Below are 16,721 nucleotides of genomic sequence, written 5' to 3' on the forward strand. Positions count from 1 at the left end.
ATTTTTGTTTTGCCTCATTCAGTTTTTCACTGAAATAGGCCACTGGGTGTCCTTCTTGACTCAACACTCCACCTATAGACGCATCGCACGCTACTACAAAGATTTTAGAAAAGTCAGGTAGACGCATGACAGGAGCTTCCACCATCTTGCTCTTAATTTCTTTAAAAGCCTTGACGGCGGCTTTAGACCACACGAACTCTCCCTTTTTCATGCACTCGGTAATGGGAGCCATGATCGTGCTAAAACCCCTAATGAACCGACGATAAAAAGTTGCTAGGCCGTGAAAACTTCGCACCTCATGAATGTTCCTTGGTTCTGGCCACTCAACTATGGCCCTGACTTTTTCAGGGTTTGCGCGCATCCCTTCAGATGACACTATAAATCCTAAGAACACAACTTGGTTAGACATGAATGCACATTTCTTAAGATTAGCGTACAACTTTTCCTTCCTAAGGACACTACAGACCTTCTTTAAATGTTCAAGGTGTGATTCCTTAGTGGTACTATAAATAAGAATATCGTCAAAGTACACCACTAGGAATTTTTCCATGAACGGCCTCAAAGCTTGGGTCATCACCCGCATGAAAGTACTGGGTGCGTTACTCAAGCCGAAGGGCATGACCAACCACTCATACAACCCATCTTTCGTCTTAAACGCCGTCTTCCACTCATCTCCTGGGCGTATACGAATTTGGTGATATCCACTCTTGAGGTCTATCTTAGAGAATATAGTGGACCTAGCCATCATGTCAAGCATATCATCAAGTCTAGGTATAGGGAACCTATACTTGACAATAATTTTGTTTATGGCACGGCTATCCACACACATGTGCCACGTGCCGTTTCTCTTTGGCGTCAACAATGCAGGCACGGCACACGGGCTCATACTCTCTTGGATGAAACCCTTTTGCAGAAGCTCATCAACTTGCTTCTTCAACTCTGCATGCGCTGCAGGGTTCATCCTGTGGTGAGGAAGGTTCGGTAGAGTAGACCCTGGGACAAGATCAATGGCATGCTGTATGTCCCTCATAGGTGGCAACTCATTCGGTAAGTCTTCAGGAAATACATCACTGTATTCCTTCAGGACTGAGATCACCTCACAGGGCAACTCTGATGGAACCTCAGGTGTAATTTCTCTAGCCACAAGGGCATACACCATAGAATCCTCCTTAGCCTCTTTTTCAAACTCTCTTGCGTTGATTATATGTAAAGACTTAGGTTTGGATTTCCCCATTTCTCTAGGCTCACTTGCCTTCTCATCCTTCTTCTTTCCTAGTGTATTCTCAGGTGGCATGGGATTAAGTTTGATCTTTTTACCATTATACATAAAAGTACACGCATTCGAACGAAGATCGTGACATCATTATCGAATAGCCACGGTCTACCTAGGATAACATGCCCCACATCCATAGGTAAAACATCACACCACAGGGACTCTTTGTATGACCCAAACTCGATGGGGACTAGACATTGCTGGGTGACAGGTAGGGATGTCTTGTCAACCCAAGAAACTTTATACGGGTCTGGATGAGGTGTGAATTTCAGTTTTAAGCGATCTAAGGTGCTAGTGGAAATCACATTCTGACAACTTCCACTATCCACTATCTCCTTACAATTCTTTTCACCACACTTGGCAATAGTGTAGAAGATAGTGCTTCGACGCCAGTCAGCACTACTTCTAGATTGAGCTAACACACGCTTGACTACTGCAAGCGTTGCTTCTCCATCCACTTCTTCTTCATCAGTAAGTCCTTAGGGTGATACTCTTCAACTTCATAATCACCCTGGTCATCTCCACCCTCGTGGGACTCGCCTATAACTAAGGCTATCCCATGGCTCTTCGTAGGACACTGATTAGACATGTGGCCAAGGTTGCCACATTCATAGCACCTCACTTGGCTCATGTTACTAGGACCGGCACCAAGAACCCCTTTGCCCTTGTCCTCCCTAGGCCTAGGCGGAATGGTCGCCTGTGCCCTAGGTTGATTACCAATATTAGGTCTAGTTCCTTGGGAACTAGATCTAGTATTGGAGTCTCGGGACTCAAAACGACGAACGACAGGAGCCTTCAGATACTGCTCTAACTCCTGCACGACTTGATATGCTTCATCTAAGTCCGTTAAGGGCCGAGTGATAAGCTCGCGCTGAAGATCCGCACAAAGGCCCGTCTTAAAACGCGAGAGCGTTACTAGAGGGTCTTCTCGGATATCACATCGCATCACATACTCTTCAAATTTAGCGATGTAGTCAGCGGCAGACATTGACCCTTGGCGTAAGGATTGCCATTGGTCAAGGAGCTTCTGACGGTATGAGAGAGGAAGGTACTTCTCCTTCAACTTCTCTTTCATCTCATACCAATGTGTGATAGGGGCTCTACCAACTCTCTCTACCCTACGCTCGGTGTTGGTCCAGAAGAGCTTGGCTTGACCCACAAGCTTCATCTTAGCAAACCGCATTTGACGGTTTTCTGACATGCCATACCACTCAAAGTAGTGGTCCATGTCAGCAACCCAGTCAAGGAATGCCTTGGGATCCAAGCGTCCATCAAAACTCGGGGCCTCAACTCTCACACTCTTCATCGCACGCTCATCTGGATCATAACGGTCTTGATAACCACATGTGGTTCATGCCTCTCACACCACACCACGACCGTTACCACGATCTCTATCCTCACTACCACCACGTGTGGCAGCACGTTCTTCAATGATTCCTTCCACTTGGGAGTGCGCATCTTCCCCTACAGCGGGGTTTTCCTTTTGGGACGCCTCTAGTTGCTCCACCTTAGTCATGGTGGTGGTAATTTGGTTCTCAAGGAGGGCAAACTCACGCCTTTGACTCGCTTCTAGGGCGGTTATCTTTTGTATCAATTGAGCAAGTTGCTCAGATAACTGCTCGTTATTCATAGTAGGTTGAAATCCGAAACCTCTACCTCTTCTCGTGGGCATACAATGAAGACTTGAACCAAACTCTACCTAACTAGACTACTAGGTGTTATGACTTTCAAGATGAATGCGATGAATGCAAAACTACTATGAACTGACACAATTAAGTTGAAACAGGAAACAACTCAAATCTGAAAATTTTCCAGATTAGAAACTTTCTAAAATTGGAAAGTTTCGAAAATTGAAAACTTTCTAAACTTGAAACTTTCCCAAGTTAAACCTAAAAATCAAAACCCTAATTTGATAACTCGATCTAGACAAAAACCATGCAAGCCTAGGCTTTGATACCAAATTTGACGCAGGACAGCCCTAATTATGATGCATGCTCATGGAGATAATTAAACAGCGGAAATAAAAGGAATAAATGATCTAAAATTCTAACAATAATCATCATAACTGAGAAAATCATAAAGGAAACATGCAATGGAGCGGGCCATCACTACAACCATGGAGTATGGAATTCAATTACTACTTAGGTTGGATCCGGCGAGGGATGAGACCTCCCGATCTTGCATGGTCACACCCAATCGATCAATGAAGATCACTAGTCCGAAGAACCAAGAAGTTTCTTGGATTAGGGATTTGAGAATTTGGGGATTTAGGGTTTAGATCGGTTCTCAAGATTTTGATCGAAGAGGAATTAGCCAAAACAAAAAAATAGAAGAAAGAAAGTTATTACCTTGAGGAAGTTGGAGGGGCACAAGAAGAAATTAGAAGAAGAAGATCAAGGGGAGAGAAGAAGCACCATTAGAGAGAAGAGAGGAAGGAGGCAACCAAAGGGTTTGCTTTTCATTCATCAATAGTTGAAATTCGTGTTTAGGGCTTTACCCCACTTAAATAAGCACATAAAGACATAAAATTACTAAAATACCCCTAGGATAAGCAAATAAAGATATAAGATTACTAAAAGACCGCTAACTAAGTCAAAAAACGTGCAAATAACATAAGTATGGGAAAGTTTGGGCGCTCGGTCCTCTTTCTCCAATCTTCCTTCACATGTGTCTTCCCTAAGTGGGGTCTTCTATATGTCCAATCACATGTGAAAGGTCTTCAGCTCCTCAATATTCGCCTATCCACAAGGACGGCACTTGTGGTTGGCGCTTTCTTCGTTGGTACACCTTGAATGCACCTGTGTCCGCATCAGATACTCTTCTCCAGGGGCTCCTTGCGTTCAAACAAGGAACTTTATCAGTGGATGAATACACTAAGACGTTCAATGAACTTTCTATCCGTTGTAAGCTTGCAGAGACAGCCCGTGTGATGGCTAAATGCTATTGGGCAGGGTCAATCTATCACGAGATGGTCATGAATGATTTCGAGTCAGTTGATGATGTTCATCAGAAGGCTAGACGAGTTGAACAACAGCTGTGGCAACACTCTTCGATGCTTTGGTTCTCTAGCCAAGGAACCTTCTGTGAGAGTGGGTCTAGATCCACATCTTAACTAGACTCCACCATGGGGCTACCAATCACCTCCTTACCCTTTTCAACTGCACCCACAGATGCAGACGTCGCTTCTAAGGCAATCACAACCTTTGCAATGCCCTTCGCCACAGAATTCATACCAAAGGCAACCAGCACTACAGGGACATAACACCAGAGGGCAAGGCCCTAATCCTAACCCTCCCCTCAGGCGAGAATGGTGGGGTGTTGATTGTTATCATTGCAGACAGATAGAATCCTTTTGTAATGAGCATCCGCAAGGCAAGAACCTCCATTACTACAGTAATGAGGACCCTTACTACCCGAACGGTCTTAAGTATTATGACGAGCACATTAAGATAGAAAAATCATACGCAGAGCCAGCATCATAGTCTCTCCTGCTGAAATTGCAGTTGAAGCTTAAGGCTGAAAGTCCTACTCTTATTATACATTGCCTCCTTACCACCACTGAGGAAGAGCAAGACTAGCGATGAACCACTATTTTTCGTACCCGGGTAAAATGTCAGGGTAGATTATGTAACATGATCATCGATAGTGTAATGAACATCGTATCTCAAGAGGTGATTGATAAGCTCAAGTTACCAACTGAAAAGCATCCAAAACCATATAAGGTTGTGTGGGTCGACAACACTGCCATCCCTGTGACTCGATGGTGTATTGTTCCTTTAAAATCAGTATATATGAGGAAGATATTTAATATGACATAATTTTGATGAATGTCACTCACATCCTTCTTGGTCGACCTTGGCTTTTTTTATCAGAAGGTACAAAATGGCGATGAGGCCAACATGCATATGTTCCTATAGAGAGGTCATCAAATCCACATTTGCCCATTAAAGCTTCACCTCCTTCATCTATGCCCCCATCATCAACATCGGTTGCTCTCCCTAACTCCCATGTCCTCACCATGCAGAAGTTTAAAGAAGAGAGCAAAGAGAAAAGCATAATATTTGCTCTAGTCACAAAACAAGTGCACGAGCCTATTACTGGCCAAGATGAGCCTATTCCTAATGAAGTCCAATCTATGATGCATGACTTCTAAGATTTGGTCTTCGATGATCTGCCTAAGGAGTTGCTTCCACTGCGGGATCTTCAGCACGCTATAGATTTGGTTTGCAGAGCATCCTTACATAACTTAGTAGCATATTGGATGAGTCCCGTCGAGCACGCCGAGTTGAAGCGTCAGGTTGATAAGTTGCTTACAAAGGGCTACATCTGAGAGAGCCTAAGCCCATGTGCGGTGCCAGCCATCCTTACTCTCAAGAAGGATGAAAGTTGGTATATGTGTGTAAAAGGTCGAGCTATTAATAAAATCATAGTGAAGTACCACATCCCCATTCCTTGGCTTGATGATATGCTAGACTTGATACCATGTGTTAGCGTCTTCTCCAAGATTAATCTTTGCAATAGATACCACCAGATTCACATCACCTAGTGACGAATGGAAAACGACATTTAAGATGAAGGACGATCTTTATAAGTGGCTAGTTATGCCATTCGATAGCACTTTCATGTGCATAATGACCCAGTTGTTGTTGTCTATTTTGATGACGCTCTTATATACAGTAAGTCAAGGAGCACTTCAATCACCCAAGTCTTATTTTCAGCTCTTCGTCACGAGCGCTTTTACATCAACCTTAAAAAGTGTACCTTCATGAGTACATCAGTGATCTTCTTATGGTATATTGTCTCATCGCAAGGTGTAGAGGTGGACCCTACCAAGGAGAAAGCATTGTTGATTGGCTGACACCTATCACTATCTCTGAAGTTCACAGTATTCATGGCATCGGCACATTTTATAAATGTTTTGTGCGGAACTCAAGCAGCATCATGGCTCTGATAACCAATTGCATGAAACAGAGAGAGTTTTGATGGACAAGTGCAACAAAAAGAGCATTTGATAGGATAAAATGTAAGATGACTGATGCTCCAATTTTGCTCCTTCCGGACTTTAAGACGATATTTGAGGTGAGCTTCGATGCTTCTAACATTGGCATTAGTGGAGTTCTCAGTCAAGAAGGCCATCCAATAGCCTTCTTTAGCAAAAAGATTTCCGATGCAAAGCAACGATGCTCCACTTATGACTTGGGAGTTTTATGTTGTTATTCAGACTCTACGGCATTGACATCATTATTTGGTAGGGAAGGAGTGTCATATATTCTAATCATGAAGCACTCAAGCACCCGAAGTCTCAACAGAAGATGAGTGCTCGTCATGTTAGGTAGAGCGCTTACCTTCATGAATTTTCTTTTGTCATCCGTCACAAGGCTGGTAGGGACAATCCGGTTGCCGATGCATTAAGCCATCACATGCATCTATTGTCATCAATGTCGAACGTTGTTTCGAGATTCAAAGAGATACAGCATGAGTATTCCGATGACAAGGATTTTGAACATATTTATACAGGCATTCTTGGTAGAGTGGATGCAAGACACCCACATTTTAGCATTCATGATGGCTACTTGTTCCAAGGAAGGCAACTTTACCCTACCCAATTCGTCCATCCGTGAGTATGTTGTGAGGGAGTTACACGATAGTAGGTGTACTGGTCACCTGGGCCGTGATAAGATCCTAGCTCTCGTTGGATATAGATACTTTTGGCCTCGTATAAAATTAGATGTTGCAAAGATCTACCATTTATGCAAGATTTGCCAGCTTGTTAAGGGTTAAAAGATAATTAGTGGATTGTATCAACCATTATTGATCCCATATGCTCCATTGAAAGATCTCAACACGAACTTCGTCCTGGGGTTCCCCAAAACCGCTGGGAAACTTAATTCAACATCTGTGTGGTTGACCAATTTTCAAAGATGGATCATTTCATAGCATGCTCGAATACAACAGGCACTCTCAAGATTGCTCAATTATTCTTTCGAGAGGTTGTTCGTCTTCATGAGCTTCCAAAGACAAATGTGACTAATCGTGATACCAAGTTCATGAGTTATTTCTGGAAAGCTCTTTGAGCGGTAACAAAAACCAAGCTTTCATTCTCAAACGAAAGTGGTCAACCGTAGCTTGGGCAAGCTATTAGGGTGTCTTGTCCACAATCGTATAGCTACGTGGGAGTGTGACCTAGTATTACCCATGGCTAAATTTGCTTATAATAACTCAGTCAACAGATCCATAGGAATGTTACCTTTTAAAGCAGTAACTGGTATACAACCGCATCTTCCAGTCAATTTAATTCCTCTACCTATAGAGTCGAGACCAAGAGCGGAAGTAGATGACTTCATACGTCATGTGCAGTAAGTGCATAACGAAGTTCAATGCAATATCGTTGCAAGTAATTAAAGTTGTAAGCAACATGCATATACAAGACGTCGCTTTGTTAAATTTGCATAAGGTAGCATGATTACGGCTCGTATTCATCCTTAACGGTTGCCCCCTGTTACCTCAAAGAAGCTCCATCCTCGAAATGCAGGACCGTTCAAAATCATAAAGAAGATTAATACTAATGCTTATGTTTTAGATCTACCAAATTTACCTATCAGTCCTACTTTTAGTGTGAAAGATCTTTCCATCTATCATGGGAACTATACTAATGATGGTATTGAAGAACAAGCCATCACACTTCCGACCGTTTTGTCACCGACAAATATGATCATTGATATTCCTGATGACCAAATCATCTCCATGCGCAAAAGTGGTTACCAAAAGTTTCTTATCTATTAACAAAGACGGCTTCTCTTCGATGTTACATGGATCACAGCTACAAACTTCCAACGTCTGAATCCTTATCTCTTTGAGCAATATCAGGTCACTAACTCGCCGAAGTTGAGTTCTTTCGAGTGGGGGAGGACTAATGCAAGCTGATATGGGCCCATAATCCATTGGTCAGGCCTGGGCCCATTAAGCCCAAGCCCAACAATTGGCCCATCGATAAGGAGGCACAAGCCTCTTACTTAGGCAACTAGCCTATTTAGGTAGGTAGCTAGCAAAATCAATCAGTTAGCTATGAATAATCCATTAGTCACATATTCTTAAATGCATTCATATCCCTTTTATTTCTTTTCCATATTTGTAATAAGGCATTAGTTGCCAATGACATTATGAGTTTTCCTTATATGTATGTTTCAAAGATCTTATATAAGCATCTAGGATGAGTAGTATCAAAGCACATTTGATTTGAATAAAAATTGCAAATTGCCTCTTTGTACTTTATGCATAATTCTTGTGCTTAACATGGAGGTACCTATGCTTGGGCAGATCATCCCATCAACGGCTGCACACCGACAACCAACCATGGTTATAACTAACCAAAACAAACTCAACAGAAACAAAACACAAAGCTAATCAAATTCACACCCAAAGTTTTATATTAATAAATAAATAAAACAATTTGAAACAAGGAGTCTGCTGGCTAGCGAAGAAAATTTTTCTTGCCATCCAAATACCCCATTTGACCAAGGATCGATGTGGCGGAGAAACTTTTCCCACCAACCAGTGAGGCCCACCGGTTGGGACGAAAAGTATTCTCACCCACCAGAGATATCTCTACCTGCATTACTTTTAAACCCTAAGTGCCAGCCTGCATCATACTTTTCAGTGGTTGGAGGGAACTCATCCTAGACTTAGCTAGTCTCTCTAGATGTGGGGTTCGCTCACCCAATAGGTAAGTTCATCAGTGTCCTCCCAGATCAAATACAATGACCCGCATAGCAAGCTACATCACTCGACTTCTCTGAAGATCATATGGTCCTCTTCGAGGTGATGGGTATGATAAAACTTGTGGCCATAAGGATTGTTGGAGTGGGAAACATTGTATTTTTGGTTGGTCCCACGGACTACCATATGTTTTTCGCTTATTAGTTGATTAATATAAATTGTAGAGAGGGGTGAGATACGGCCCTAATCTCAATTAGCCCGTACATCAAGTATCGCCCAAATGAATCCATTGAGCGATTGAAAGCCCGTCTAGTAGCCAAGGGTTACATGCAGACCCAAGGACTTGATTATGAGGAGACGTTTTCTCTTGTAGCCAAGCTAAACTCTGTTCGGGTATTGATTTCTATTGCAGCTACCATGGATTGGCCTCTTTATGAGCTGGATATCAAGAATGCATTCCTTCATGGAGACTTAGTCAAGGAAGTCTACATAGAACAACCTCCAGGGTTTCTTGCTGGAGGGCAGACAGGGAGAGCAGGTAGACTTCGAAAAGCTATTTAAGCTTGAAGTAATCTCCAAGGGCGTGGTTTGACAAGTTCAGTAACGTGTTGATTTATGGCTTCTATCGGAGTAAGGTTAATCATTCAGTTTTCCTGAAGCACAACGATAAAAGTATAATAGCATTGGTTGTATATATCAATGATATCATCATTACTGGTAGTGACACATTTGGCATCTTAGAGGTCAAAAAACATCTCTAGAAGCATTTTTAGACTAAGGATCCAAGGCTGCTTCGCTACTTCTTGGGCATTGAAGTCGTCAAATCAAAGTCTGGGATTAATCTTTCCCAGGAGAAGTAAGTCCTTGATTTGTTAAAGGACACTGGCATGCTTAGGTTTAGACCTACTGATACACCGATGGAAACTAGTGAGAAGTTATTGGATGATCAGGAAAAGTTGTTTGATGGCCCGAGTAGATATAGAAGGATGGTTGGCAAGCAAATAAATCTTACAGTCACTCAACCAGGTATTACATTCCCCGTCAGCATTGTGAGTAGATACATGCACCAGCCAAGAGTTCTACATTAGAAGGCAATTCTCAGGATTCTCATATATCTGAAGAAAGTACCTACCCAAGGCATTTTATATCGAGCTAATTGTCATTTTCAAGTAGAGGCATTTGCTGATGATGATTGGGCAGGTTCCATTATGGATAGGTGATCTACTTCAAAATAATGTACTTTTGTTGGGGGAAATTTGGTCATTTGGAAGAATAAGTAGAATGTGGTAGCCTGTTCCAGCGCAGAGGCCAAGTATAAAGCCATGCCATGGGTCATGCCGTTTGTGAGTTGTTATGGCTTAAGTCCTTATTGCGGGAGCTCTAGTTGTTTTCAAGTGGTCCTATGGTGCTTTATTGTCATAATCAATGTTCGAGTTGTCGGTATCGCTACAAGTTTCGCTAACCGGAGATAAAGATATAATATCTTTATCGCCGATAACCGGAAATGCAGGGAAAAAGGGGGAAACATGGAGAAAATTGTGGAATTTTTCAATGAAACTTCAGGACATGCTTAAATACACATATTTACATATTCAGGAATGAAAATTTTGCAAAAAGAATGCATTAAATTAGAAGTTTCCATTTAATGGGGGCCAAAAAGCATGCGTTGTCACAATAAATCACTCAAATAGTAACCAAAAAGAGTTTATATAATACAAATGCAAGCTTACAACAATTAAGACATGCAAAAGTAAACGAATTGAAAAAAATACACATTTTTGTCCATGTTTCATCCCCACATAGAGTGACGAGGTAGCTCGTAATCATTGTTCGAATCCCGTGGTAGTTAAGAGTAGTACTGTTGCCCAACAAGTTGGCAGTACTGTCCCCAGGTCATCCTCTGCTCGTACCAATTGAGGAACTCTCTTATGTACCTCTGATAGTCATCCTCCCCAAACTGTACGAGTACGCCTAGACGTGGGAATTGCGTGACATACATCGACGGCATTTCCTGAGCAGGGTACTGAGGGAACAGATCAAGTCCAACCCCGACTCCTTGATAGTGTTGCTGCCAGTCATACGGGTACCCCGAATATCCTCCTATCAAAGGGTCATGACTTGAAGAACTATCTTCCGGCTGCCTGTGCCCATGAGTAGATGAGCGTGACTGAATGTCAGAGCTGTCATGGCCATACCCGTGATATCCCCCATGAGCATAAGGTGGGACAGAGGTGGAGCTCCCCTGATCTAAACTTATGTCCATAGATGACAAGCTGCGTGTGAGAGCATCAGCCGCAGTGCATCCGGCTTTCTTCTTCAAACGATGCTCAAACATATATGTGGGCTCCGATGCTCTCGCCCTGGATGGTGGACGAGATCCATGGTCCATGTCCTGAGTGGCATGGTCAAAGCTCTTCTCCTCAGTAAACTGGCCAACGGATCGTTGGCTCTGAGCAGTCGTGTACCCCCCACCACTGCCACCCCCACCCCCACTAGTACCACCTATACTAGTGTCGGTGCCTCCGTCCCCTCCCTCATGACCGTCGTCGTCGTCGTCCCCAGGACCAGTGTCGAGCGGGGGTTGAGTCTCATCATCATCATCACTCACTACGACTTGATGATGGAGAGGGGGCCGTAAAGATGCTTCCTCACCCTCATTGGAACGTGTCGAACTCCTCACCAAAAGATCAAAGGAGTCTGTATCTGCCTTCTATTCGATTATTACCTGATCGACATCGATACCCAGAGCCGCTGCTCCCTCAGCTACCTGTGGAGCAGGGCCTCCCTCCGCATCACCTAAATCAGCTGATTTGATCCACTCATAAAGTGGGTCCTCATCATCATCACCTATCTGTGCCATGTTACCTATAGACAACAGGTCCAGCGGGTCCTGATATTCCTCCATGTCTCGATCTACCCGCAACTGCCTATCTTAACTTCATATTGTAGTGGCAGTAAACGAGCTTTTACAGCTTCTCATATGCCAGCCTGTTCGTCTTGCTGGTGTGTATGAGTGACCATGTGCTCCAATTCCTCTCACACGGTGAGGAGGATACAGTATGTGCGAGAATACGGACTGCCAATAACTGCAGTGCGGGAGTGTCGACTCCGTACATCGCCCACCACTCACCTATATATCCATGAGGAGCTTGTTTTAGTTTGAAGTTTAAACGAAAAATGCAATTACCTAATTATGTTAACATACTCACACGGCATCATCGTTTCAGTCGATGCTTTTGCTAGTGCAGATGAGAATGTACCCCTCGCATCCCTAAACCGCAACAACTGTAAACACGGATTCACAGGTTATTATTTTTAATCACCAATATTTCTAGAGGCTATAAGGAAGAAAATTTATTGCATTACCTTGTTACCGAAATCTACTTGCGCTGTCGATTCTGGGAACAATCACTCGAACGCCTCGTGGACGGCCATCGTCAAATCTTGATTCTCATGGAGCCAACGTTTATAATGAAATTTGGGATTCAGGTAGTATGCTGAAACCCAAATATTAGTTACTCAGTTGTATTAACATACAAACAGAAGTGATGCTTAAAGTACTCAGTTGTATGAACAAACTTACCGGCTTGGTGGAGTGGATGCTCGAGAGTCCCGGTCCACCGATGATTGATGATATTGATCACCCACTGATACGAACTGAGGATTGCAGTCATTTATCCTCTCTCATAATTCTCATAAGCTCATACATTGACCCCATTGAAGGCCACATCTCATTATCTACGGCTCGTAGGACCTTGTACATCGGATGCAGGAAGGAAACGACGTTGTGAACTTTATCCCAGAAGGAATCGGAAAGCACTATTTTCGAACAGGTCTTTGCACCCTCAGTCTTCCTCTGATTCCACTCCATGTATTTCTCGGACCTGAACAAATTTCTCAGACCCACGCGGTGCTTGTATAAGCTGTCGAGTGCAATGAAGTTCGTGGCGAACCGTGTCGCGCCTGGTCCAACGATGTCCCCTCCACAACACTCACGCATTGTAGCCAACAACCATGAGTGATTGTATATAAAGTTTGTCACTCTCCTCGCATCCTGGATAGTCTTCTTGACAGAATCCCTCATCCCTATCTCCTCGAGCATTAAATCAATGCAGTGTGCCACACATGGAGTTTAATGGAGATTGAACTTCTTCATCAATTTCTTCCCCACCTTAATGAACGCACTGCTATTGTCCGTCACAACTTGGACAACATTCTGGGACCCAGCATCTCTAATCACTTCTTTTAGGAGAGCATATATGTATTCGTGATCTTTTATTCTGGCCGATGCATCAATGGATTTGAGGAAAACTAGTTGTCCTCTACAGTACACCATGAAATTGATAATGGACAATTTCGTGGGTCCTGTCCACCCATCACACATGATTGTCACCCCGTACTGCTTCCAGTTCGGCTTGAGTCCACATACCCAAGCCCGCATCTCCTCGTGCTCCCGATCGAGGTAGACACTAAGAATCTCCTGTGGCGTGGGAGGCTTCACGCCGGGCCCGGCACGCTGTACCTCCTCAACCATATTTTTAAAGTGAGGACTAACTGTTGCATTTGCTGGTACATGGCTCGAGATGAACCACCTAGATATAGCGCCACCCACTTTCTCCTTGAGCCCCTTGCTCCACATATTTTTTAATCTTTTTTTATTAACGCCTGCGATGGATGCATCTGGGACACGAGCGCTTTGCGTGCGTTGTAGGCCATGCCCGCTGCCTCCCTCAAATCGTCTGCTGCTCCCACCAGCCTCATGTCGGGACGTCCCAAACGACGGCCTACTCTCATCAACCCGTCTTCTTTGCTCCTCTTCCCACTCTAAAGCCCGAGACTCGCGAATCACTTGTTTAAAATCACTCCTTTCTCGAGCCATAACACAGTCATCAGGGTACGCGATCCCCTCATCGTCGTCATCATCGTACTCGTCGATAGCACCTAGGCCCCGGCCAGTGCCTCGTAGCTCCTCCCTCATATCCCTCTCCCAATCCTTTTGTTGCAGCTTGCGTGATTTCGCTTCAGTCAACACTCTTCTCATCTCCTCTCTCACTGGCCTTGTTACACTTGGACAGTCTTTCACATTCTTGTATCCCCTTGCCAAATGTTCCTTTAGCCTAGACACTCCCCCACTACGTATCACTTGGCCACAATAGTTGCATATGGCCCCATATTTATTCCCCTCCACTAGTTGTCCATGTTTGCACCCAATGTCCCTTGCTCTTTTTCCCAATCCAGACGACATTTTGCTCCCTAGTAGTACACAAATTTGCAATAATCGACAAAAAAAAGTGCATCGGCTCGTATTCAATGTAATAAGCCCAACTCATTTCAAGGGCTAAGATGTTAGATCAAATCAAAATTTCATATAAATTACAATTGAGGAAAGAGTTTGCAGATTACATACTGAGTAAACTTTATGGGGCCTATTGTGATTTATACATACAACATGATGGGTCCATGTAAATAAAGGGTGGACGTTATCGCCCAACTTGTTCCCTCTGGTGTAGCCCATTTATTTAACTGATCATCCTGATTTTTGGGAATTTGATGTATTTATTCTATATGCACGCCGTTCATCTGTTTTTGTATTTAATTATAGAGTACTTGAAAAAAAATGAAACAAATATAGTCTCAGGTGGACAATGCAAAAGGAAACAGTTGTGATTGTACGGTCCACCGTTAAACACTTATTAGGACCCACCGTAATGTGTCCATAATGTTTATTTTCCATCCAACCCGTTAAAAAGGTTACATAAATCTAGATGAAGTGAAAAAACAAATATCAGCTTTATACAAAACTTTTGTGGCCCATAATAAAGCTCAAGTGGACCCCACTATAGAAAATAGTGGGGACAGTGACATCCACCGTTCAAAACTTCTTAGGGGCCATAGTAGTTTCCGAAGAAGCTGATATTTTTGTTTTCACTTCATCTCTATGTTAACTTATGAATAGGATGGATCTCAAAAATACATCATTGTGGGCCCTATAAATGTTTCAACGGTGGGTGTGACGGCTCCCACAGTTTTTTGTGGTGGGTCCACTTGAAATTTAGATCTATCACATTCTCTTTGTAATGCCATAAAACGATGTCTACAAATGGTTGGACGGTATGGATACAACACATGCATCATGGTGGGGTCCACAGAGCTTGGTGACGTCACTTCAGTAGCCATTTGGCCACTGACCTTGTTAGTATCTAATCCGCGCCTGACTCAGAGTTTAGGCCGTCTGGTGGTCGGTGCTCTGTGGGCCCCACCATGATGTATATGTTTCATCCATTTTTACAGACCATTTTAGGGCTTTATACCAAAAATGATAGGAATATAAATCTCAGGTGGACCACACCATAGGAAAATAATAGTGATTGGATATCCACCATTACAATCCTCCTAAGGACGGATGTACTATTTATTTGACATCCAATCTGTTGATTAAGTCATACAGATCTAGATGAAGGGAAAAAACAAAGATAAGCTTGATCCAAAACTTTTATGGCCCTTAAAAAGTTTTTAATGGTTGAAGTTTATTCAACACTATTTCTGATAATGTGGTCCACTTGAGACTGTTATATACCTCAGTTATAGTATCATTTTATAAAATGATGTAGGAAAATAGATGGACGGCATGGATGAAACACATTCATCATGGTGGGGCCCATAGAGCACCGACCACCAGCCATTGGCAGGTGGCAGGGGTCGTAGCCAGTTCGTTTCTTTTGGCCATGGCTCTTGTCAATGGCCAATCCACCCCAAATCGAATCGCGTACTGCGTACGCTCTTATTGTACTGAGTAAACTCAGTTGGGCCCACTGTGAATTTATGTGGTTCATCCACACCTTCCATACGTATTTCCATCTCATTTTGGGCGTTGAGCCCAAAATTGAAGCTTATACAAATCTCAAGTGGACCATACCACAGGAAACATTGGAAATAATGATTTCCACCGTTGAAACCTTTTTATGCCCCCAAAGTGATGTTTATTTTTCATCCAAACTGTTCGTAAGATCAAACAAACATGGATGGACGGAAAAAGAACAAATATAATCTTGATCCAAAACTTTTGTGGCCCCCCAAGAATTTTTCAACGGTATAACTTCAATTCACACTGTTTCCTGTAGTGTGGTCCATTTTAGCCTTGTATATCCTTCGGTTTTGATATAAGGCCCTAAAATTATCTTGTAAAATGGATGGACAGACTAGAGAAAATACATAAATCACAGTGGACCCCACAGAGTTTACTCAGTGTTGTACTTAGTACGCAAACCGCTTCCATCCACACCCCTTTCAACAGCAGCGCGGGACTCGAATTTCCTTCCTGCGCTGCAAGCTCAGGTGGGGCCCACTGTGATGTTTGTGAAAAATCCTCCCCGTTCATCCGTTTTGTGAGTTCATTTTAGGGCATGATGTAAAAAACGAACCGTATCTAAAGCTCAAGTGAGCCTAAAACGTTATAATTAAATGTCCACAGTTGAAATATTCGTGGGGCCACAGAAGTTTTGATTCAGCTAATATTTTTGTTTTGAGTCCATCCCAATAGTAATGATGTTATTAACGGTACGGATGGCATTTAAACATCACTGTTGAACCCCAGGAAGGTTTCATTGGTACGAATTTCCCTAACCACATTTTCCTATAGTACGGCTCACTTGAGCTTGGGAAACGGATGGGCTACTCCCTTGCCGTGCTCTGTGGGCCCCACCACGAGGTATGTGTTTCATCCATGCCGTCC

At 43.1% G+C, this 16,721-nt stretch overlaps 1 protein-coding gene and 1 long non-coding RNA gene across 4 annotated transcripts in view; both read right to left on the minus strand.

The window, feature by feature from the left end:
- Positions 1–16,721, minus strand: part of LOC131217944 (ATP-dependent zinc metalloprotease FTSH 4, mitochondrial-like) — a 47,102-nt gene that overhangs the window by 13,252 nt on the left and 17,129 nt on the right. The gene's annotated exons all lie outside the window — the stretch shown is intronic.
- On the minus strand, positions 11,511–13,797 carry LOC131217970 (uncharacterized). 2 transcript variants are annotated; one of them, XR_009157555.1, is made up of 3 exons: positions 12,573–13,797; positions 12,356–12,486; positions 11,511–12,274 (listed from the first exon to the last, which is right to left on the minus strand). It is a non-coding gene; the product is annotated as an uncharacterized LOC131217970 (long non-coding RNA). The 2 variants fall into 2 exon arrangements; XR_009157561.1 differs by having other exon boundaries at positions 11,511–12,119; positions 12,199–12,274; positions 12,356–13,797.

The sequence above is a fragment of the Magnolia sinica genome, chromosome 1, assembly GCF_029962835.1.
Source record: "Magnolia sinica isolate HGM2019 chromosome 1, MsV1, whole genome shotgun sequence".
Classification (NCBI taxonomy): Eukaryota; Viridiplantae; Streptophyta; class Magnoliopsida; order Magnoliales; family Magnoliaceae; genus Magnolia; species Magnolia sinica.